The sequence below is a fragment of the Somniosus microcephalus genome, chromosome 8 (genome assembly GCF_052327205.1).
Source record: "Somniosus microcephalus isolate GS21.2 chromosome 8, FLI_Smic_1.0, whole genome shotgun sequence".
Classification (NCBI taxonomy): domain Eukaryota; kingdom Metazoa; phylum Chordata; class Chondrichthyes; order Squaliformes; family Somniosidae; genus Somniosus; species Somniosus microcephalus.
This window is the reverse complement of record NC_140994.1, coordinates 185,549,346-185,573,318: the sequence shown is the minus strand read 5'-3', so window position 1 is coordinate 185,573,318 and position 23,973 is coordinate 185,549,346.

Genomic DNA, 23,973 nt, shown 5'->3' with positions numbered 1-23,973 from the left:
TGAACGTTTGAACAAATCTCTCGGCCAACCCATTTGTAGCCGGATGATATGGGGCAGATGTATAGTGTCTCACCCCATTCTTTTTCATGAATTTCTGGAATTCTTCTGACACGAACTGTGATCCGTTGTCTGAACATATTTGCTCCGGCAACCCATTCCTTGCAAATATGGTTCTTAGAACTGTGATCGTCTTCTCAGAGGTAGTGGTCAACATCTTAATCACTTCTGGCCATTTAGAATGTGCGTCTACTGCGATCAAAAACATGGAATCCATGAATGGACCTGCAAAGTCAATATGTACACGTTGCCATGGGGCTGAAGGCCATTCCCACGGATGCAGTGGTGCAATTGGAGGTGCATTTTGAACTTTTTGGCACCCTGAGCAGCTTTTAGTCAGATCCTCTATTTGTTTGTCGATACCTGGCCACCACACATAAGCCCTAGCAAGGCTTTTCATCTTGACTCCCCCCAGATGACCTTCGTGCAATTCTTTCAGAACTCTCTCTCTTAATTTTGGAGGAATAATCACCCTTGTTCCATACATCAATGTTCCTTGACATACGGACAGCTGTTCTCGTCTGGCTGAGAATGCTGGTAACAGTGGTTCGCCATGTGCTGGCCATCCCTTCACTGTCAAGTCGTAGGCCCGAGACAGTGCCGGGTCATTTCGGGTCTCTCTCTCAATACCCGCATTGGTGACTAGTAAGCATTCGATGATGGTCGAGTGAAATATCTCTACAAGGTCAACTGCCGGTGCCTCTTCCGCTGTAGGTAGTGGCAGGCGTGACAGCCCATCAGCATTACCATGTTATTTTGTACCTTTGAATTCAATATCATATTGATGTGCCCCTAGGAAAAGGGACCATCTCTGAAGCCTCTGCGCCGTCATTACCGGAACACCCTTCTTAGGGTTGAAAATGGAAACCAACGGCTGGTGATCTGTCAGCAGCGTAAACTTTTGGCCTTGCAGGTAATGGTTAAATTTCTTAACTCCCCACACGAGGCTGAGAGCCTCCCTATCTATCTGAGCATAGTTGCGCTCAGCGGAGGACAATGATCTGGATGTGAAAGCGACTGGCCTTTCCGAGCCATCTGGAAACTTATGTGAGAGCACTGCCCCGATACCATATGGAGAAGCATCACAAGCTAAGCAAATAGGCAGCGTTGGGTTAAAGTGAGCCAACACTTCCTTAGAGGTGATCAGTGCTTTGCTCTTTTGAAAAGCCCGCTTACAATCATTGCTCCACTTCCATGGTATTCCAATTTGCAAAAGAGTGTTTAGCGGGTGTAACACCGTGGATAAATTTGGAAGAAACTTATGGTAATAGTTAACCAACCCGAGGAACGACCTCAACTGGGATACATTCTCTGGTGCAGGAGCTTTTACAACAGCTTCGATCTTGTCAGGTGACTTATGGAGCCCCTCCCGGTCAATGACGTGGCCGCAGTACAAGATTCGCTTTTGAAAGAACTCGCATTTCTGGCGATTAACTCTGAGCCCATATTCTTTCAATCTGATGAGCACCTGCTCCAAATTCGCGAGGTGATCGTTATCGTTATCTCCTGTAATCAGGATGTCATCCAGGTAGCATTGTGTGCCTGGAATTCCCTGTAATACCTGCTCCATGGCCCTTTGCCAAATCGCTGGAGCCGATGCCACTCCAAAAACCAGTCTATTATACCGATATAAGCCCTTATGCGTGTTGATCGTGAGATACTGACGTGATGCTTCATCAACTTCCATCTGTAGGTACGCCTGCGCCAGGTCTATCTTAGTGAAGTGTTTCCCGCCAGACAGCGAAGCGAAGATATCTTCAATCCATGGAAGCGGATATTGCACCGTGTGAAGAACTGGATTAACAGTGATCTTGAAATCGCCACAGATGCGAACCTTCCCAGGTTCCCCCGGCTTGTTGCTCAATGAACGCTTCATGACAGGAGCAATGGGTGTAGCCCATTCACTCCAGTCCACCTTGGACAGTACCCCTGAACGTTCTAGCCATTCCAGCTCTGCTTCCACAGCAGGTCGTATCGCATAAGGCACCGGTCTGGCTTTGAAAAATTTTGGGTTTGCATGTTCTTCAACCTTGATGGTTGCCGTAATTCCTTTCAGTGTTCCAAGTCCCTGTTGGAACAACTCCTTACCATCGTCTAAGATTTTGGACAGTCATTTAGGTTTGACATCGTCCTCCTTACAGGCATCTACAGTCAGTGCTTGTATGGAATGCCAGTCCACATTTATTCTCTGGATCCATTCCCGTCCCAGTAGTGGCAGACCTCCATCAGGTAACACATACAAGTCCATTTTCTGAAATTCTTTACCATTGTAGACCACGTTTACTTTTATCTTTCCATTGGGGTATACTATTTGCCCCGTGTATGTTTTCAATACAATCTCCGTATCCCTCAGGGGAATGTGCGAGAATAACCTTTTGTAATCTTGCTTATTCATGACCGTTAATGCCGACCCAGTGTCCAATTCCATCTTCACTTGGACTCCTGCTATCCGAAGCGTGACCCAGATAGTTTGGTGGTCTGCTGTGTTACCCACATTATGTATTTTCAGACAACCCAATTGCTTACTGCCGGAGTCTGAATCCGTCTTCTGTTCATCCGAACTGTTCTCTGTCACCTTGTGTACTTTTTTGTACTTCTCCTGCGGTGACATTTTGCTGCTGGTCTTCCTTCCTGACGGGCATACTCTCGCTATGTGACCAAGTTTGCCACATTGCCTGCATTCTTTATCTTTGAACCAGCACTGGTTCTGGTCATGCGTTGTCCTTCCACAACGATAGCACTTTACTGTGCCCAATGCCATTTCATTGGTGCTGAATTCCAATGGCCTTTGCTGTATCTCTGCAGTGCCTCGTGCTGCTGCCTCGTGGGATGCTGCAATGCTGAAAGCTTTGTCCAGCATAAGATCCTTTTCCTCCAGCAGTCGCTTCTGGGTTCCTTCCCTTAGGAGCCCACACACAAACTTATCTCTCAGTGCGTCTGCTAGTCCTGTTCCGAACTGGCAGTACTTTGATAACTTGTACAGTTCTGTTAGGAATTCAGCATTGCTTTCTTCTTTAAGTTGAATTATTTTGTAGAATTTAAATCGTTCCGCTATCAGCAGCGGCGTGGGGTTTAAATGCTCCTGCAGGATAGTAACAATATCCGCAAAACTCTTCCCTACCAGTTTGTCTGGTGTTACAAGGTTCCTTAATAACCCGTACGTCTTTGCACCCATTGAGTTTAATAGGGTTAGTGCTTTCTTATCCTCTGGTACCTCATTCGTTGTACAGTAAACTTCGATGCGTTCCACATAAGTGCCCAATCTTCCACATCGTTATCAAAAGCCGTGATGTTACCCGTTTTTGGCATCCTTGCTGAGTTTCTCCTTCCCCTTTGGATATTATTACTATTTTTTTTTTTTTTCAAAATGGCGGCTTTTCCCGCGCTTGGCGGCTTTTCCCACGCTTGTCTTCTTCCCCCGCCGACTCAAAATGGCGATTCCCGCGCTGTTGCTGTCCATGCCTCCCAGCGGTCCTTTATTTTCCCCTGCGTTGCTGCTCTTGTTCCCCCGCCGCTCCCGCGGTCCCTGTGGCCATAAACGCTTTTCTGGCTGCTGCGCGTCTCTGCCCGATTGCAGTCTGGCCCCTGACACTGGCTGCGGTTGTGTTCTCCGCCCTTTTCGTCGTTTTCCCTCCCTTTCTCCCACTGACAACTCGGCCAACTTTCCCCCCCCGTGCCACTCAATCGGGCTTACCCGCCGCTGTCATAGAAGGGATGCTCACTGATGCTTGACTTCGTGGTCAGCAAACCAACCCGGGTTTCCGACGGCCTCCCGTGCGATGCAGGATGTTGAGGGCGGATGCCCTTTTTCGACGTCCGTGTCTGAGGACGAAGCTTCCTTTGATGCAAAACTGCCGCAAGGTAAGATCAGACTCGTCGCCACTGTTGTGTCTGTGTTTTCAATTGCAGTTATACTGAATAACAGGACACAGACTGCAGAAGTAAGTAAACAGGTCTTTAGTAATTGAGGGTCAGGGCTGAATTGGGATACACTTTGCTCTGCAGGGTTTATATACCGGTGTGGTCACCACCGGTACTACAATGTACAGGAGCCATCAAAAAGTAGTCCATCACCTTAAGGTATCCTCTTAAGGTGGTACAGGCTACATACACGACACACATGGCAGATTAAATTTAATGCAGAGAAGCATGAAATGTTTCATTTTCGCTGGAAGAATAAGACCATAAGAATTAAGAGCAGGAGTGGGCCATATGGCCCTTCGAGCCTGCGCTGCCATTCAATAAGATCATGGCTGAATTTCGACCTCAACTCTACTTTCCTGCCTGACCGCCATACCTTTTGATTCCCCTATAGTCCAAAAATCTATCTATCTCAGCCTTGAATATACTCAATGACTCAGTATCCACAGCCCTTTCGGGTAGAGAATGCCAAAGATTCACAACCCTCTGAGTGAACAATTCCTCCTCATCTCAGTCTTAAATGGCCGGCTCCTTATCCTGAGACTACGCCCCCTAGTTCTAAACTCTCCAGCCAGGGGAAACAGCCTCTCAGCATCTACCCTGTCAATCCCCCTCAAAATGTTGTATGTTTCAATGAGATCACCTTTCATTCTTCTAAACTCCAGAAAGTACAGGCCAAATCTACTTGATCTCTTCTCATAGAACAACCCTCTCATCCCAGGGATCAATCTAGTGAATCTTTGTTGCACACATGTCCTTTCTCAGATAAGGAGACCAAAATTGTGCACAGTACTCCAGGTGTGGTCTCACCAAAGCCCTGTACAATTGTAGTAAGACCTCTTTACTCTTGTAGTCCAACCCCCTTGCAATAAAGGCCAACATGCCATTTGCCTTCCTAATTGCTTGCTGTACCTGCATGCTAACTTTCTGTGTTTCCTGTACAAAGACACCTAAATCTATCTGAGCATCAACATTTAATAGTTTCTCACCATTTAAAAAAGATTCTGCTTTTCTATTCTTCCTACCAAAGTGAATAACTTCACATTTCTCCACATTGTACTCCATCTGCCACCTTGTTGCCCACTCAATTAACATGTCTATATCCCCTTGCAGGCTCTTTGTGTCTTCCTCACAGCTTACTTTCCCACCAAGCTTTGTATAGTCAGCAAACCTGGATACATTGCACTCGGTCCCTTCATCTAAGTCGTTAATATGGATTGTAAATAGCTGAGGCCCAAGCACTGATCCTTGTGGCACCCCACTAGTTACAGCCTGCCAACTGGAAAATGATCCATTTATCCCTACTCTCTGTTTTCTGTCTGTTAACCAATTCTCTATCCATGCTAATATATTATCCCCAACCCTATGAGACCTTATCTTGCGTAGCAACCTTTTATGTGGCACCTTATCAAATGCCTTTTGGAAATCCAAATATACTACATCCACTGGTTCCCCTTCATCTACCCTGCTTGTTGCCAAAAAACTCTAATCAATTTGTTAAACACGATTTCCCTTTCATAAAACTATGTTGACTCTGCCTAATCATATAATGATTTTCTAAGTGCCCTGTTACCACTTCCTTAATAATGGATTCCAGCATTTTCCTCATGACTAATATCCAGTTAACTGGCCTGTCGTTCCCTGTTTTCTCTTCCCTCCTTTCTTGAATAGTGGGTTAATATTTTCTACCTTCCAATCCACTGGGGTCATTCTAGAATCTAGGTAATTTTGGAAGACCACAACCAATGCATCCACTATTTCTGCAGCCACCATTTTTAGAACCCTAGGATGTAGGTCATCAGGTCCAGGGGAATTGTCGGCTTTTAATCCCATTAGTTTCTCAAGTACTTTTTCTCTACTTAATTACTTTAAGTTCATCACTCTTATTAGCCTCTTGGTTCCCCACTATTTTTGGTATGCTTTTTGTGTCTTCTACTGTGAAGACAGATACAAAATATTTGTTTAACATTTCTGCCATTCACTTATTCCCCATAATAATTTCACCTGTCTCAGCCTCTAAGGGACCAACACACTGGGCTGAATTTTTAGAGCGGAGGCAGGTTCGCAGCGGATTAGCTATTTGGTGGCTTGCAGTCCTGCTCCCGGCTGCTGCCGCTATGCGCTAACGATTTTGCATTGATTGGGCTTGTTAAGCCCGCTGTGTGTGTTACCCGGCCCAATCAGTAGGTGCAGGTCTGCTGCTCTCCTGTGATGATGCATTTGAATGCGTTGTATTTAAGGGGGCCATGTCCCGTTTGACTCTGTCTTCGATTTTAATGCTTCTGAGTGCTGGTGGTTGCAGACCTGGCAGCACTTAGATCAAAGGTTGCTCCCTGCTTGTGGAGGGAGTCAGAAGATGCAGGGTGGTACTATTGCAAAAAGAGAATGTGCTTGTTCCTTTTTTCTAAAAACACTAATGCTCTAACCAATTTATAGTATGCAAAGAATTGAGGTAAGGATGAATTTTTAGGTTTTGTGACATTTGGTTTCAACTCAGAATCCTGAAAATCTGCAGCTTCTTGAAGCCCTGATCTCTATTAGCTATATTTAGAGGATAGGCTCTATAAAGCACCAGGAAACAAAGACACATCTTGCAACCAGCTTAGGAAAGGCTGCAAAAAGACCTGCTGCACTAGACTGTCACAGAATCATTTCATTTCAATTTTCACTTAAATCTCGTATTATTTTTACATGACGAACCAGAAGTAAAAAATCCCTCTCACTGTGATCTGTCATTTTCTGCAATCACTCAACCACCAATTAAATTTCAAACTGGTGCAGAGAAAGGTAAGATATTGACTTGTGCAGAAAAGGACGTCCTGAGGTTGTGAAAGGCACTACCTGTACTTTCTTTCTTTCACCCTAGCAAGCATGAATCACTGAATTTACCCTTTCCTTTACTCTGTAGAGCCATTTTCAAAAATGATTAGTGACATTCTAAATAATTAAGAAGTGACAGAACTGGCATGTGGCTTGTACAAATTGCTTTCTGCAATATTATCAAAACAAACTGTTACTTACCCTGCTCATTCCACAATCTATTTTCAAAAGACATGATAAAGAATGAATGCTAGGCATTGGATATCTCTCAGCAAATCAAATTTTTCTTTTTCCAAATAAAAGCTACATTATTACAGTATATTAGCAATGATTAAGGCTGCCTTACTCCAATATATGAGAACATAAGAAAATAAGAAATAGGAGCAGGAGTAGGCCATTCGGCCTTTCGATCCTGCTCCGCATTTCAATAAGATCTTCTACCTCAACTCCACTTTCCTGCACTATCCCCATATCCCTTGATTCCCTTAGTATCCAAAAATCTATCGATCTCTGTCTTGAATATACGCAACGACTGAGCATCCACAGCTCTCTGGGGTAGAGAATTCCAAAGATTCACAACTCTTTGAGTGAGGAAATTTCTCCTCATCGCAGTCTTAAATGGCCAAACCCTTACTCTGAGACTGCGAGCTCCTAGTTCTAGACTCCTCAGCCACGCAAAATATCCTCCCAGCATCTACCCTATCAAACCCCTTAAGAATTTTATACATTTCTTCTAAAATCTAGAAAATTTAGGCCTTGTCTACTCAATCTCTCCTCATAGGACAATCCCCTCATCCCAGTATTCAGGCTAGTAAACCTACATTGCACTAAAAGAAGTATATCCTTCCTTTGGTAAGGAGACCAAAACTGTACGCAGTATTCCAGGTGTGGTCTCACCAAGGCCCTATATAATTGCAGTAAAACTTCTTTATAAAGCCTAACATACCATTTGCTTTTCTAATTGCTTGTTTTACCTGCATGTAAACTTTCTGTGATTTGTGTGTGAAGGAATAAGCAATATGCCATATTCAGAAAAATACACCATTCTATGAAATATTCTGACTTTATTAAAACATGACAAACTGGGCTTGAAAAATCTGGAAGCCTCAATAATCTAAAGCTGTAAACAGCATACAGGGTATTGAGATAAGATAAGTTGTTGACACTGAATCAATAGCCTTAATGAAACAGAAGGTTAGAGTTCCCAGAAAGTCTGAAGCCTTGGAAAAAAGACAATACCATACCCTGTTAAAGTGTCTTAAACCAACACTTCGGAAAGAATCACATAAATTAAAGAAACATATGCCTTCGTGAAAATGACATCAAATGAAACACAGAGACGCGATTATGTGTTGCAACCAACTGAGGTAACTAAGAAGACAATGGTGTAACCAGCTGAGGTGTTCTAAATGCAAAAGATACAAACAGAAGACTTTCGTAAGATTGACATCAAATAGATGCACCAGCTCCACACCGTTTTTTATGATAAGCTTCAAACACCTAAAGGTAGAGACACAAGTCTGCTTGCTACAAGCTGATCCAACTGTAAGAATAGAAGGGGTCAACAGAAAAATGACTAGAGATAATTAGCTTACATCAGCAGAAAACTTCAAAGGATATACCACTGAGAAAGAGTATAAAAATTGGACTTTCAAATGGGAAGACAGATTCACTGTAAGGTGCAAAGTGATTCTCAGGCTTCAGAGGCAAGCTCTGTAAGTCTTCAACTCTTTGTATCTCGGGGATCAAAAAGGTATTTGTATTTGATTTTGGTGGATATCCTGGAATAAGACTGAGAAATGTAAAAATGTAACGAAGTTAAGATTTGAGAATAAAGATCTCTGATAATAAGAATTGTAAGCTTTTTGTATTTGGAACTGTTAAAGTTGCGATTGAATCACCAACTGTAATTACATGTCGGTTCTTTAATAAATCTATATTTTTTTTAGAATTGTCTCACATAGTACTTCTGTATCAAACTCGCAAACTCAATCTCTGTACACTCTTTGGTGAGGAGTTGCAGAATTCTGGGGGAGTTTTCCAGACCCTCATAATATCCGGAAGGTTACAGTCTAGCTAAACTTATTAAAAGTGTTATCTGGAGGATGGTAACATCTTCAGGTCATTCCTTTCCTTTAGGGAGAGATAGTCTGGACCTTTAGACCCAATTAAGCATCTTTAGGATTTGGCTACCTCTAACTTTAGCTGAAAGTGAACGTCTGGGGAATACGCCTGATCCGGGGTAGCCCTAAAGGGGCTAGGACTAGTAATAATCCTTTCACATGTGCGAGGACACCCAGGTCCCTCTGAGTACCAACATTTCCTAGTCTTTCACCATTTAAAAGATAATCTGCTTTTCTATTTTTCCTACCAAATTGGATATCTTCACACTTCTCCACATTATAGTCCATCTGCCACGTCCTTGCCCAATCACTTAACCTGTCTAAATCCCTTTGCAGCCTCCTTGTGTCCTCCTCACAGCTTACTTTCCCACCTAACTTTTATGATCAGCTAACTTGGATACATTGTACTCAGTTCCCTCATCCATGTAATTTGAATAGATTGTAAATAGCCGAGGACCAAGCACTGATCCTTGCGGTACCCCACTAGTTACAGCCTGCCAACCCGAAAATTACCCGTTCATTACATCCATGTATTTTTTCCTGCAGTTAACTTAAATGGTAATAATAGGTGCAGAATATAATTGGTAATAAATTTGCAGGAATCAACTGGCAAACCTGTATGTCACAACAGGTTAGCAATTATTTATTTTGTTTTGGTCCCCATTTTTCCTTCCCTTGTGGGCAACGTTGGGGCAAGGGAGAGGCCAGGTAGTATAGCCATGAAGTTTCTTATTGCTACTTCATTGCATTCCATGATTGGACCACAAAGGGGTTGGAATTGAATAGGACAAGCTGGACACTGCCAGCTTTCTCTTCCAAATGGAATGATTTAGATCAAGAAGGTTAGCCGAGCACTGATGTAATTTATTCAACTGATGGATACTAGGTTAAATAAAAACATTGACAGGGGAGACCAATATCCTAACCTACTTCAGTTAACCAATCCTTTCTATTTTATTTATGTCACATTTGTTTTCCTCTTGTCTGTTAATTATTTTCTGTCTACAAACCTTTTCAGCACATCCAATTTCCCTTGACATACTCCACTACATAATATTACCCAGCCAATAATCAGGTAGGAGGCCTGTTACCAGACATTTTTTTTATTCTCGGGATGAGGCCATCACTGGTAAAGGCGTCATTTATTGCCCATCTCTAGTTGCCCTGAGAAGGTGGTTATGGACCTTTACCAACCCCTTGGTTGATTCAACCTCCAATGTTTCTCCCTCCCTGTCAGAAAGCACTTGTCCTCTCCTTAGTTCCTGTCTCAAGTGGCACAGGTCAGATCAAAAATTCACCATGTAGGAATTTGCAGCCAGAAAGCCACAGGTATCCTATCACTTTATAGTGCGTGTGTTAATGTGCCAATGAATTGTTTTACTAAGTCAACTTGGAAATGGTTATTTCTAGGCAACTCTAACTCAAAAAGTTTGACCAACACATCTGAGAAGATTCTGTTGCCAGGCAACGTTAGAACATTCTAGGAAGTGGTGTTATGAAAAAGAGATAGGTAACGACATCTGAAATGTGAGCTTGGGCTAAAAAGCTTCTATTAATAATACATTTCTTCAAGTGCTAAAAGTCCAAATGTGTGCACCATTATTTTGCATGTTCACTTGAGTATGCTGTGTTGCACTCAATTATTTTTTGCACTGATTTTCAATGCCGAGGACTAAAGTCTAGAAGATATACATTAGTTTTCTCTTCACTATAATTATTAATTCCAGCAATGATTATTTGGGTTGTGATCTTATTTGAAAAACTTGATTCCAACACTTCTTTTAGTTAGGAGCTGTGATCAATAGTAATGATAGCAATGAGATTATCAAAAGTAGCTGTAATAATTATTGTTGAATCGCTGGGGGCAGGAGGGGTGTGGGTGGAGGGAAGGATCAATCAACTAAAAGTAATGTAACAAAAATCAACATAATTCCAGAAAAATTCAGAGCTTCTTTCTAATAGTATTTATTTTCACATGCATAGGATATAATATAATCAGGATCCCTTTTAAAAACTAAACTGTTACAGATAAATATCATTAATCTTTTTGTATTTCTCTCTTTATTCCTGTTTATTCTTTTGAGTGAACAGTATGCACTGATGATGTAACTGGGGGAACAGGCTTTGGGGGAGCTAGTGAGCCCAGCACTGTGAGTGTGTTGAATTAACCTCAGCAGAATTAATCTCAAGGCTTCTTTAACATCTACACGGCTTAAGTCAGAAGTTTTATGGAATATCCACCACTCAGCAGGTTTGGTGCAACCTTAAGAAGCTCGACACTGTGTGGGATAGAGAAGTTTGCTCGATCAGCGCTTCTGCCACTAGACTCAATATTTACCCCCTCCATTACTGGCACATTCTGGCTGCAGTATGTGCAATCTACAGGATGCACTGTAGCAACTTACCAAGGTTACTTTGACCGCACCTGCCACTACCACCAAAAAGGACAAAAGCAGCAATCTTGTGGGAACAACCATCACCTTCAAGCTCCCAACCAAGTCACACATCATCCTGACTTGGACATACTCCTTCATTGTCGCTGGGTTAGTAATCCTTAATTCCCCACCTACCATTGTAGGAGCAACATTACCACAATGACTGCAGTGGTTTAAGGAGGTTCACCACTACTATCTCAAAGAAGGATGGGCAATAATGCAGCCTTGCCATCACTGACCACATTACAAGAATAAATAAGAAAAAGAAGTAGGCTTGCTCTACCTCCCTTAGGAGCAGTAAGATAAATCAATGTGGAGCATATGCACAATAAAGATGTGCCGTTATGAGGCAAAGAATCAACAATGCTACTGACATTCAACACATGGTCAGGCTCTTGCCACTAAAGTAACAATACATTATGAAGGGCTTTCATTCATATCCTCCTGTGGAACAATTACTGATTGCTGGCTGCTACAGAAGAACTCCTCTGTTTTTTTTAATGGTAAAGTTGATGATTTCAAATCCTGTGAACATAGAGTAGCAGCTTGCTGAGTGTTTTAATGGGCAACTAAATCCACTGAGCTATTTGGCTTAAAACTTGATGAAATGGCCCAGTGCTGATGCCCATATCCATTACTCAGGGTTCAAAAGAAACCAGCTGGAATTTTCTGTGGTCCATGCAGGTGCAATTGGAGGCAGGTCGGGAGGGAAAATTGAAAAACCTTGGAGCGGGTCGGGAATCCGCCATCATCCAGCCCCCACGCGCCCTTCCCTTGGGTGTGTTTGCCAGTGCGTCAATGACTTGAACAGCAGAGGCAGCCGAGGTAATTGAGATCATTATGAGGTACTTTTCAGAACCTTGAACATCTTTTTAACCCAACCTTTGAAATTTCCCTGGATGAGCACGGGAATCACGCCGCTCGGGAAACATGTCTGTGAACCTAAAGCGGAAGCTCAGTGGCTATTGATGCACCACATTAATGTACAGCAGGAAAAGTACAGTAAAAACTCCCACCTGACAGCTGGTCACTTTCCTAAAGCAGATGCTGTTGCTGAGTGCATTGTCAGCACAGATTTAGCTTTCTAGAGGTTGCAAGTGTCTCCAGCAAAGTCGGGATCCACTGTAACCTCACTGGTAGAACCTATCACACCATTGACAGATTGATTCTGTCATCTCTATTTGATCTGGCATCTAGTACATCAGAATGGGTGGCATTTATACTGTCTCACCTTGGCCCTTAGAATTGGACCACGATGAGCCCCAACACCAGCAGCACCAGGCACACCAGCAGCACCAACAACAAAACCACTAACCTTCTCTACCTGATGCTGCACAGGACAGAGGGCATCAGCACAGGTCTGTACCGCACTGGAGGCGATACCCTCAACACAGGGTATAGAGGCAGAGGATGAGCTTCCTCAAAATGACTGAGCAGTAGTGCCAAAGGAGGCTCAGGCTATCGCGCCAGGTTGTTGCAGACATTTGTAGCTTGATGGAACAAGACCTGCAATCCAGAGGAGCGGGTGGACGCACCTTTCCAGTGGCTGTCAAAGTCACCACTGCCCTCAACTTCTTCACCTCAGGCTCCTTCTAGGGATCTGCAGCAGACATTTGCGGCATCTCACAGTAGGGCGCCCACAGATGCATCACACAGGTCAACGATGCCCTCTTTGACAAGTCAGCTAATTAGATCAACTTTGCCACTGATGAAGCCAGTGTTACTGAGTGGGCGCTAGCCTTCGCTGCTCTTACTGGCTTCCCATGGGTACAGGGCATCATCGACTGCACACATGTGGTCATCAGGGCACCCCATCATCACCCAGGAGTCTTTGTCAACCACAAGGGCTTCCACTCCCTCAATGTGCAGCTCCTCTGCAACCATAGGAAGATCATCATGCATGTGTGCACCAAATTCCCTGGCAGCTGCCATGACTCTTTTGTCCTATGCCAGTCCACCCTCCCTCAGCTCTTTACTCCTCCAAACAGACTTTCTGACTGGTTGCCTGGTGACAAGGGCTATCCACTGAAGAAGTGGCTCATGACACCCTTGAGGAGGCCAAGTACTGAGACCGAGGAGAGGTATAATGAAAGTCACATGTCTACCAGATGTGTCATAGAGTAGACAATAGGCATGCTGAAAATGCGCTTCAAATGCCTTGACAGATCAGGAGGAGTCCTGCAGTACGCACCAGCCAGGGTCTCCAGAATCTTCATGGTCTGCTGCACCCTGCACAACAGAGCACAGCAGTGAGGATTAGCGCTGCATGAGGAGCAAGTCACTGAGCATCCAACCTCTTCAGAGGAGGAGGAGGGGCAGGAGGAACCTACGGGCCAGATCCCACCAGCACCCGAGCACATTGCTGCACAGAAGGCCAGGGATGGCCTCATCATGTCCAGATTTACTTAACTTTATGTAGTACACCTATATGGCTGCCACATGCTGTGCCAGGTTCACTCCACCCCACAGCAACACCATAAAGCATCCCTACAATGACCAAGCCATTCCTTTCATACTGACCACCATTGCTGGAGGTGACGTTATATTTCACCATTCACTCCAACTCACTAAGCCACTTCCAAAGTTGCACACAAATTTGTCCATGACTAAAAAGTGGTGAAAATAAATAGTTTTATGCATGACAGCACAGTAACAGAAACTTTACAGAAACATTTATTAAAACAGCCAAGTGGCTACACTTGTGCATCTACTTGTGCTTCATCTTTCTCTTACGCGTGCTTCTATGAGATGCTACCCCTGTAGCTTCAGCAGAGGTTGAGGCAGCCTGTTCACATCCCTGCTGCAACTGCATAGATACTTTAGGCGGACGTCCTCTGGATTTTGAGCCTGTGATGGCTCCACCAAAGTCTGCTCCTCCTATGACTGCGCAGGGGCAGACTCGGCCATCGTGATCCAAGGAGCCATCTGGGGCTCTGACTGAGGGGAGGGCAATGGGGGAGAAATGTAAGCGCTTTGAGAGGAGCTCCCACTTACATGTCCCCTCTCACCATCATCCCTTTTATGGGCCACCCGCGCTTCCCTGCTAGCAAGGAGCTGGAGAGCACTTTGCTGCACATCAGTGGGTCCATGAGGACCCATGTCTACATTGACATCCCTCCTAGAGAGGAGTCTATGAGCGTCTGCCATCTATTCTCCATAGATAGCATGTGCTCCTGTGAGTGGTGCATTAGCTGCTCCATGCAGGTGGCCATCCTTTGCATTAGCACCCCGAAAAAGTTAGCACCCCCATGCCCAAAATTTGATGGTAGCGCCCCAAGCAGGAGGTGGGGCACTACTGGAAATGCTCCCCCTCCCTCTTGGGGTGCTTCAGCCCAAGATTGCGGCACGGTACTGCAGGCCTTCCTCTCCTTATTAAAGGGGAGGGGCCGAGCACAGCATGAACCGGGGCCCAGCTGGGCAACCAGGGAGCGGGGTGCCGGCAAAAGAGCCCGGCACTCAAGAGGAGTACCGGGCTGCCTGACCGTGGTTAGGCAGACTGGCCTGTAATTACTCGGTCTAGCGTTTTCTTCCTTTTAACAAATTTATGAAAGTGTTTGACCACCATTAAATTGAGCAGGAATACACTGAACTGATACAAAATACTGTTCATGTATTTAATCATCAAAAATAATCACATATTTGGATTTTTCAGGACGAAAGTGAATCGAGTACTTTGTAGAGAGAAAACAAGGAACTAGGATTAGAATTGAATGTTCTCGTGGGGCTGGCAGTGACAATGGCACAATGGGCCAAATGACCCCCTCCTGCACTGGAATATCTATGATTCTACCAGGTACCATATTTTAAAGCTTTAGGTTATTCAGAATTATTATCATATAAAAGGACTGATTCAGTTTATTTGTATAACTTCATAACAGTCAACAACATAAATAATGGGCCAGATCTTGTTGGAGCGGGACATCTTGCTGTGTACACCGTTAGTTAATCTTTTCCCTGCACCAGTTAGCTCAAAGTTTAATTGCGCCATAATTTGCTCGCAGTATGAGTTGATTATGGTGTGACGAGGGCAATGGGGCATCTGGGAGCCTAGTGAATGGGCTGACCATAAGTGTATGGGGAAAAATTCAGTTGCTTTGCACCTCCCGGTGGTGGGGGGGGGTGCTAATGGACGCTGCGCCTCCGTTGATGACGACATTGCTGTGCTCAGCGGCCCGCTCACACCCACGACCTACCGCCAGACACTGGGGGCTCAATTTTAACTCAGCCGCCAGGCGGGCTTTGAGGCGTGTGGGGGATTAAAATCGCAAAACCAGGGGATCGGGACCCCCCCCCCGCCTGGTTCCCGACACCTAGCCATTTTAACCCAGGTGTGTCTGATGGTCCCGAATCAGTCCCGCCTGCAACAGGCGGGACTGGTCTTTAGGGCCCTTAAACAGCACTCATTGCCCTTTATAATCCCATTTTAACAGGCCCTTCCCACGTAAAACACGCCTGGTGGGGATCACGCCTGTGAAACCTGGTGTGAACACTATTGGCTTGCTGACTATCAGCTGCAGGTCAACCATTAAAGAGGAGATTTAATCAGTCCTCATTTGCAGGTGGCAGGACTTTGTTGTCTCAGGCCTGGGGCAACTTTTACCAGGCTTAAACACATCTGTGGAAGGTTGGAGCCTCACACACATCTCCAGTGTGAACTCCTGGGAAACCCCTCTTGCCACCCTCACTCAGCGCTTCCTCAACTGAGGCATCTACCAGAAGCATGGGAGGCCTTTTTTTCCTTCCCTTTTTGGTATTGGAGGACCTCCAGCCCCATTCGTGAAATGACACACGCCACAACTGCAGAAGTTGCCATCAGAATTTTTATGCAAAACAAACAACTGATGGCATTTTTACAGAATACACATTTCACCCAAGTGACTACCCTTGTGACTATTTGTGCTTTATTTCCCTCTTACGCATGCTCCTACGTAATGGTTCCCCTGTGGCTTCAGCAGATGTGGAGGCCCCTTGCTCGCTTTCCTGCTGCTCCTGTAGTGTATGTGCCTTTAAGAGCCCCCTGTGTACTGTAATGCCGGTAATGGCCACTCGGGCTATATAAGCCTGTATATTGTGTTGTATCAGTTAGTTCACCTCCAGACTTTGTTCAGTAAACACCTGTGAAACCAACTTCTGCCTTCAGTGTCTCTATTAACACACGGATACAACAGTGGTGACGAATTGGAAACGGACTTACCTGCAATTCGGCAGCACCTCAAGGTCATCGATTCCTCAGACGTCCAAAGTCGAAGAAAAGCAAGAAAAAAAACAAAAAAAAAACTGTGGTTTCACCAGCTAGCCGAGCTGGTGGCAGGTACTGCAATAATCCTTCCTGGGCGGCGGGCTGGGGCTCCATCGGCTGGCTCTGCAGCAAGGCCAAGCAGCGAAGGCGGAGGCAAACAGAAACAGAGGGGGGGAGAACTCAGGAGGCGGCCGGTGCTGCAAAGCAGGTCGGCGTTCGGACCTAGCAGAGGGGGGGAAAAGTCCCAGAGAGTCCGGCGGGAACGAGTCTCCACCAGTAAATAATTTTTTTTTTAAAAACCGCGGAAAACAGCGTTGTCAGCAACAGCAGTGGCTGGAAAGCGCGGGAAGTGCCATTTTTCTTTCTGCAGGAAAGAAAGGAAAGCGCGGAAAACGCCATTTGTTTTCCAGGATACCTAAGGCTGGCAATATTGATGCTTTCGATAACGATATAGAGGATTGGACCACATATGTGGAAAGAGTGGAGGTATATTGCACAGCAAATGGAATAGAAAATGATAAAAAGGCGTCAGTAATTCTAAATCTAATGGGCGCAAAGACATATGGGCTGTTACGAAACTTAATCACTCCAGCCAAACCAAAGGACAAGAATTTTAAGGAAATTGTTGATACCCTACAGGAGCACTTAAACTCAACACCGCTGCTGATAGCGGAACGATTCAAATTCTTCAAGAGGAATCAGCACAAGAATGAAAGTAACGCTGATTACCTCACCGAATTAAGAAAGCTATCAAAGCACTGCCAATTCGGGGCAGGACTGGCAGATTCTCTTCAAGACAAATTCGTCTGCGGTCTCCTAAGTGAAGGAACACAGAAAAGGCTGCTTTCTGAGAAAGATTTGACACTGGACAAGGCTTTCAGTATGGCTGTATCATACGAAGCAGCCGCAAGAGGAGCTGCAGAGATACAGCAAAAGACACAGGACTTCGGCACCCATGAAATGACACAGGGTTTCGAGAGATGTTATCGCTGCGGCAGATCCACCCATGACCAGAGGGACTGCTGGTTCAAGGACAAAGCATGCAGGCAATGCGGAAAGATTGGACACATTGCACGGGTATGCTGATCTGGAAAAAATAAATCCACGGACAGGACAAACTTCAAAAAAGAAAAGTACAGAAAGGTACAAATGATGACGGACAGTCGCTCCGAAGACCAGAAGAGCGATAGCGACTCCGGAAACAAGAGACTAAGCTGTCTCAAATTACATAATGTAATTGCCAAAGAAGATTACCAGACCATTTGGGTTACCCTCACGATAGCAGGGTCCCCAGTTAAAATGGAGCTAGATACAGGATCAGCTCTGACCGTCATAATTCGATGGGATTACGAGCGGCTATTTCCGCATATACCTTTAAAAGACACATCCATTATCTTGAAAACATATACGGGGCAGAAAGTATACCCCAAAGGAAAAATGAGGGTGCCTGTTGTATACAACGGCAAGGAAATACAGAAGTTGTATTTATACGTTCTACAAGATGGTGGTCCACCGCTGTTGGGACGTGAATGGATCAGGAAGATACGTTTAGACTGGCACTCCATTCAGGCACTGACGGTGACCAGTAAGAAAAAAAATGAGGATGACGTCATACCTGAACGATTAAAAGACATCTTGGCCAACGCCAAGGAAGTGTTTCAAGAGAAACTAGGAACCTTGAAAGGCATCACCGCCTCAATAAAAGTGGAAGATGTGGCAATTCCCAAGTTTTTTAAGGCAAGGCCGGTGCCATATGCAATTCGCCCAGCAGTCGAGGCAGAGCTGGAGAATTTGGAAAAGGCAGGCGTATTATCCAAGATAGATTGGAGCGAGTGGGAAACACCCATCATCCCGGTCATGAAGAAAACGTTGAATAATGATAAACCTGAAGAACAGAGAAAAATTCGCATCTGTGGAGACTTCAAAGTGACTGTAAACCTGGTCCTTCACACGGTACAGTATCCTCTTCTGAGGATAGAAGATATTTTCGCCTCACTATCCGGAGGGAAACGTTTCACCAAAATTAACTTGGCACAGGCATATCTACAGATGGAGGTTGAAGAGGCCTCTAAAAAGTATCTCACGATAAATACACACAAAGGCCTGTACCAGTACAATCAACTGGTTTTCGGAGTAGCATCAGCTCCAGCTATCTGGCAAAGAGCTATGGAGCAAGTCCTCCAAGGGATTCCGGGGACTCAATGCTACCTAGACGACATCCTTGTAACAGGAGAAAACGACAACGAGCACCTTGCCAATTTGGAGCAGGTACTCACTAAGCTGAGAGAACAGGGCCTACGAGCAAATCGCCCCAAGTGCGAATTTTTCCAGAAACAAATATCATATTGTGGCCACATAATTAATAAGGATGGGTTGCATAAGTCACCTGAAAAAATTGAAGCGCTCATAAAAGCCCCAGCACCTGAAAATGTTTCATAATTAAGGTCGTTCCTGGGATTGATAAATTACTATCATAAATTTTTACCGAACTTATCAACTCTTCTGCACCCTCTTAATGAACTGCTACAAACAGGAGTAATTTGGAAATGGAGCGAAGACTAAAAGTGCCTTCCATAAATGCAAAGACTTAATCACGTCCAAGGAAGCTTTGGCTCATTACAACCCATCACTGCCAATCAGACTGGCGTGCGATGCATCCCCTTACGGCGTAGGAGCGGTATTATCACATAGATTCCCTGATGGCTCGGAGCGGCCGATAGCTTTTGCGTCACGCTCATTGAACTCAGCTGAGCGTAACTATGCCCAAATCGACAGGGAAGCAGTCAGCCTGGTGTGGGGAGTGAAGAAATTCAACCATTACCTACACGGACAAAAATTTACCTTGTTGACTGACCATCAACCCCTCATCTCCATATTCAACCCTAAAAAGGGTGTTCCCATTATGACAGCGCAAAGGCTACAGAGGTGGTCCCTTTTTCTAGGGGCACACCAATATGACATAGAATACAAAGGATCAAAACAGCATGGGAATACTGACGGTTTATCGCGCCTACCGTTGCCAACGGTAGAAGAGGCAGCTACAGTAGACCCAGTGGAGATGTTCCACTCTACCATAGTGGAATGTCTACCAGTAACAAATTCTGCCATTGAAAGGGAAACGAGAAATGACCCGACTCTCTCACGATTCTACGATTTAACAGTGAAGGGATGGCCAGCACATGGCGAACCACTGTTGCCAGTATTCTCGCAAAGAAGAGAACAGCTGTCAGTGTGCCGAGGAACCTTGATGTGTGGATCCAGAGTGGTGATTCCACCCAAACTCCAGGATAAAGTGCTAAAGGAGCTTCATGAGGGGCATCTGGGTGGAGTGAAAATGAAGAACCTAGCCAGGGCGTTTGTATGGTGGCCAGGTATCGATGGCGACATCGAAGAAATGACCAAGAGCTGCCTAGGATGCCAGAAGGTCCCAAACGTTCCACCACAAGCCCCTCTACATCCATGGGAGTGGCCCTCATCTCCATGGCAAAGGGTACACATCGACTTTGCTGGTCCATTTATGGACTCAATGTTCTTAATCGCGGTTGATGCACACTCCAAGTGGTCGGAGGTAATAAAGATGTCCTCCACCACCACGGAAAAAACCATCACAGTATTAAGGACCATATTTGCCAGAAATGGGCTGCCTGAACAGATCTGTTCTGATAATGGACCGCAATTTGTGTCCGAAGAATTCAGGAAGTTCTTAAAAAACAATGGGGTTAAGCACTACACGTCCGCCCCATACCATCCCACCACCAATGGATTGGCTGAAAGGTTTGTCCAGACCTTCAAGAAGGCCATAAAGGCCATGGGTAATGAAGACATAAAACTTCAGCATAAGGTAGATAACTTGTTGTTTGCATACAGGAATGCAACACATATGGTTACAAACCAAACTCCCGCCATGATGTTCTTCAATAGAAGCCTAAGATGCCGGCTGGATTTGATCAAGCCAAACATCAGAAGGGACGTGGAGAACCGACAATTTCAAGGCATGAATGAAAGGCCAACTGGAACCTTCCAGATAGGTCAACAAGTTTTGGCCCGGGACTACCGTACCGAGAAATGGCAGCCTGGAACTATTTGCACACGACTAGGACCGCTGATGTATACCTTGGACATTGGAGAAAGCATAATAAGGCGCCATGCTGACCAGATCATAGAGTCATCCGAAAAGGGACAACCTACACTACAACTCTATACGCCTAATGATGAAGTAGAGATACCCATAGCATCTACCTCCAATCCGGTGATACAGGAACCAGATGAACCCGACACTGGCATTCAAGCCGAATCAGCCTTGCCAAAAGAACCTACTACACCACCAGAAACTACTACACCACCGAGGCGTTATCCGGACCGAGACAGGAAGCCTCCAGAGAGACTGACTTATAATTGATTAACTGCAGCAATGTGTAGATTATTGTTCTTGTAACATGTAATTAATGATTACTTAAAATATTATGTACTGGTTGGCTAAAAGGGGAGGAATTGTAGTGTATGTGCCTTTAAGAGCCCCCTGTGTACTGTAATGCCGGTAATGGCCACTCAGGCTATATAAGCCTGTATATTGTGTTGTATCAGTTAGTTCACCTCCAGACTTTGTTCAGTAAACACCTGTGAAACCAACTCCTGCCTTCAGTGTCTCTATTAACACACGGATACAACAGCTCCTCTCTCAACACCTTTGGCGGGCGTCCTCTGGGGTGGCGAGCCTGTATGGCTCGTCAGCAGTCTGCTGCTCCTGCGGCTATGCAGGGGTTGAGACATCTATCTCAGTTGGGTGTGGACTCCGGCGGGGCTCTGACCGAGGGCTCTGCAGTGGCATGGAAGTGTGAGCGCTTGGAGAGGAGCCCCCACTTCCTTGAGGTCTGCCACCAACCTCCCTCTCAAGGGTCAGGTCCCCCTCAGTGCCTGCAAGTGGCTTGAGAGCACCTTGCTGCACATCAGGGGGGCCATGGGGACCCGTATCTGCAATGGCAGTCCTACTCAGAAGGACTTCCATGAAGGTCTGGTTTCTCTGTTCAATAGATGCCCATCGCTCCTCAAGAGATGTCATTCTATTCTGAACACTCACCATGTTTTCCATACCCTGGTGACTAACCTCCGCCATGGCCGTAGCGCTCCTCTCCTCTACCGTAGCCAGCCTTACCATGGAGGCAGCAATCTTTTCCACGTAGGTAGCCATCCTTTCCATGTTGATGCGTTCATGCGCCAATGACTCCACAAAGGCTCTGCTCATGTTCGCTATGGACTCCTCCACTCGCTCCACACGCGCAGCAACCCTAGAGACAAAACCTGCCAGAGACTCCTGCATCTGTGCATGGTGTTCAATCACCTCTGATCTTATGGATGGATCCAGAGGCAGAGGGTCGACATGCAGCTGAGCCGAGCTGGCAGAGTCCTACGCCCTCCGATGAGGACTCTCCACTGCTGTACCTGTCTCTACAATCTGCTGATGCTCACTTGTGAGCTCTGATACACCAGGTGACAACTCTACTCTATGTCCCGAAGGTCCCACCGAGGTGTGAGTGTCTGCGCTGGTGCTGGGTGCGCTTATTTCTGCTGACGCTGTGCCCTCAGAGGTTGCAGATTCCTCTGAGGAGTCTGGCATCTCAGGCTCTTCCTTCTGCACACTGGGGATGGGGGCTCTCGATGATCCTTTGGGGGAGTCAAGGAAAAAGTTAGAGATGTGATGCCAAGGTTACATGCACATTGCATTTTGCAGATGATCATAAGTCCATATGATATAGCTTCAGAAGTCATTATCAGCGACTCATGCAATGCCAATGAGAGAGATGGAAAACTATTCTGTCACCAGCTTGCGGGGATGCACCTGTCTCTCCTTCCCCAACTTCCGCATCTATGTCAGCACTGAACAATCTCCAGGGCGCCTTCCTCCCAGGGGGTGAGCTGGGCTAATGAGGGCGGCCCTCCTCCTGTCCTGGCTCGCTCTCTCCTATTGTGAGCTCTCTTTTCCTGCAATGAGGGAGACAAGTGGAGGTTGAGTGAGATTGAAGGAGTGAGTGCAGAGATTGCATAGCATAGATACTTAGAAGGAGACAAAGATGGAGTGAGGTTGCAAGACCAAGGGCCCTCCCTGTGTGTTGTCAGTTGTGTTCAAAGCATCAGAGTGAGAGGGAGTATGAGGGCTGCATGGTGGAATAGTTATATGAATGTGAGCATTGAGAGAGAGGGAATGGGTAAGAGTGCATGGATGTGAGTGTCTAGTGGGATGTGGAGGAAGAGATTGCTTAAGCTGAGTGCTGGTGAGGAAAGGCAATGGGGATCAGATTGAGGGTGATGGAAACTTCATACAGTACTTACTTTTCCAGTGCGATGAAGGTCATGGAATCTTTTCCTGCACTGCATCCAGGTGCGCCGTGTGAGCCCAAAGGAGTTGACTTCCCCTGCCACCTGTAGCCACACAGCTTTGGTCTGACTAGGAGGCCTCTTCCTCCCTGATGAAGGGAACAGGACCTCCCTGTGGGCCCTAGCACCACCCAGTAATGCCTGGAGTGAAGCCTCGTCAAATTTGGGGACAGCTCTTGCCCTCCTGCTGGCCGTTGCTCCTGCAGGCTCCTGTGTCATCTCAATGGTGAAGTTTGGAAGCCTGCAGAAGAAGCAGGCTTGCTGTGGGCCCTAAAAGCAGCAGCAATGAAGATGTCATATTCTGCGACTTTCTGACTGGAAATACTCAATTGCCAAGGCTTCCCACATGTTGGAAATCAATTGGCCAATTGAGTTAAAATTGCATCAATCTCACAGAAACATTTAGATTCGTGTGGGAAACACCAAATTCGGGGAACCCGACAATTCCCCGCAGCTGAGTTAAAATCGGCCCCTATGTCTGACAGTGTCAGGGTGCCGTGTTTGCGGCCGGGGCAGCGCAAATTACAGGGCATGTATCAGGCGGCCATTTTTTTTTGGCCATCTGCCAGCCCCCTCTCGCATCCTCCCATGGGGTGCTGGGCTCTTTTGCTGGCACCCTGCTCCCCAGTGGTCCAGCAGGGCCCTGGTGCACGCTGCGCTAGTCCCCTCCCCTTTAATCAGGGGAGGGTGGCCTTCAGTACCATGGCGCAACATGCCGATGCGTGTGGCACTGCTGCACGTAGCACCGCAATATTCAATGGGAGCACCCCAAGAGGGTGGGGGAGCGCTTCCAGTAGCTCCCCGCCTCCTGCTTGGGGCACTTGCATTCAATTTCGGGCATGGGGCACTAACTTTCTTGGGGTGCTAAAAGTAGCGCTCCGAAGATGTTAGAGCCCCAAAGGGGGCACGAGCCAACTTTTCCCCCTATCTCTTTAACCAAGGAGATTTAAGTGTTGAGAAAGAAACAGAGGAGCAACGGAGAATAAGGGTGAATTAGAGTGAAATG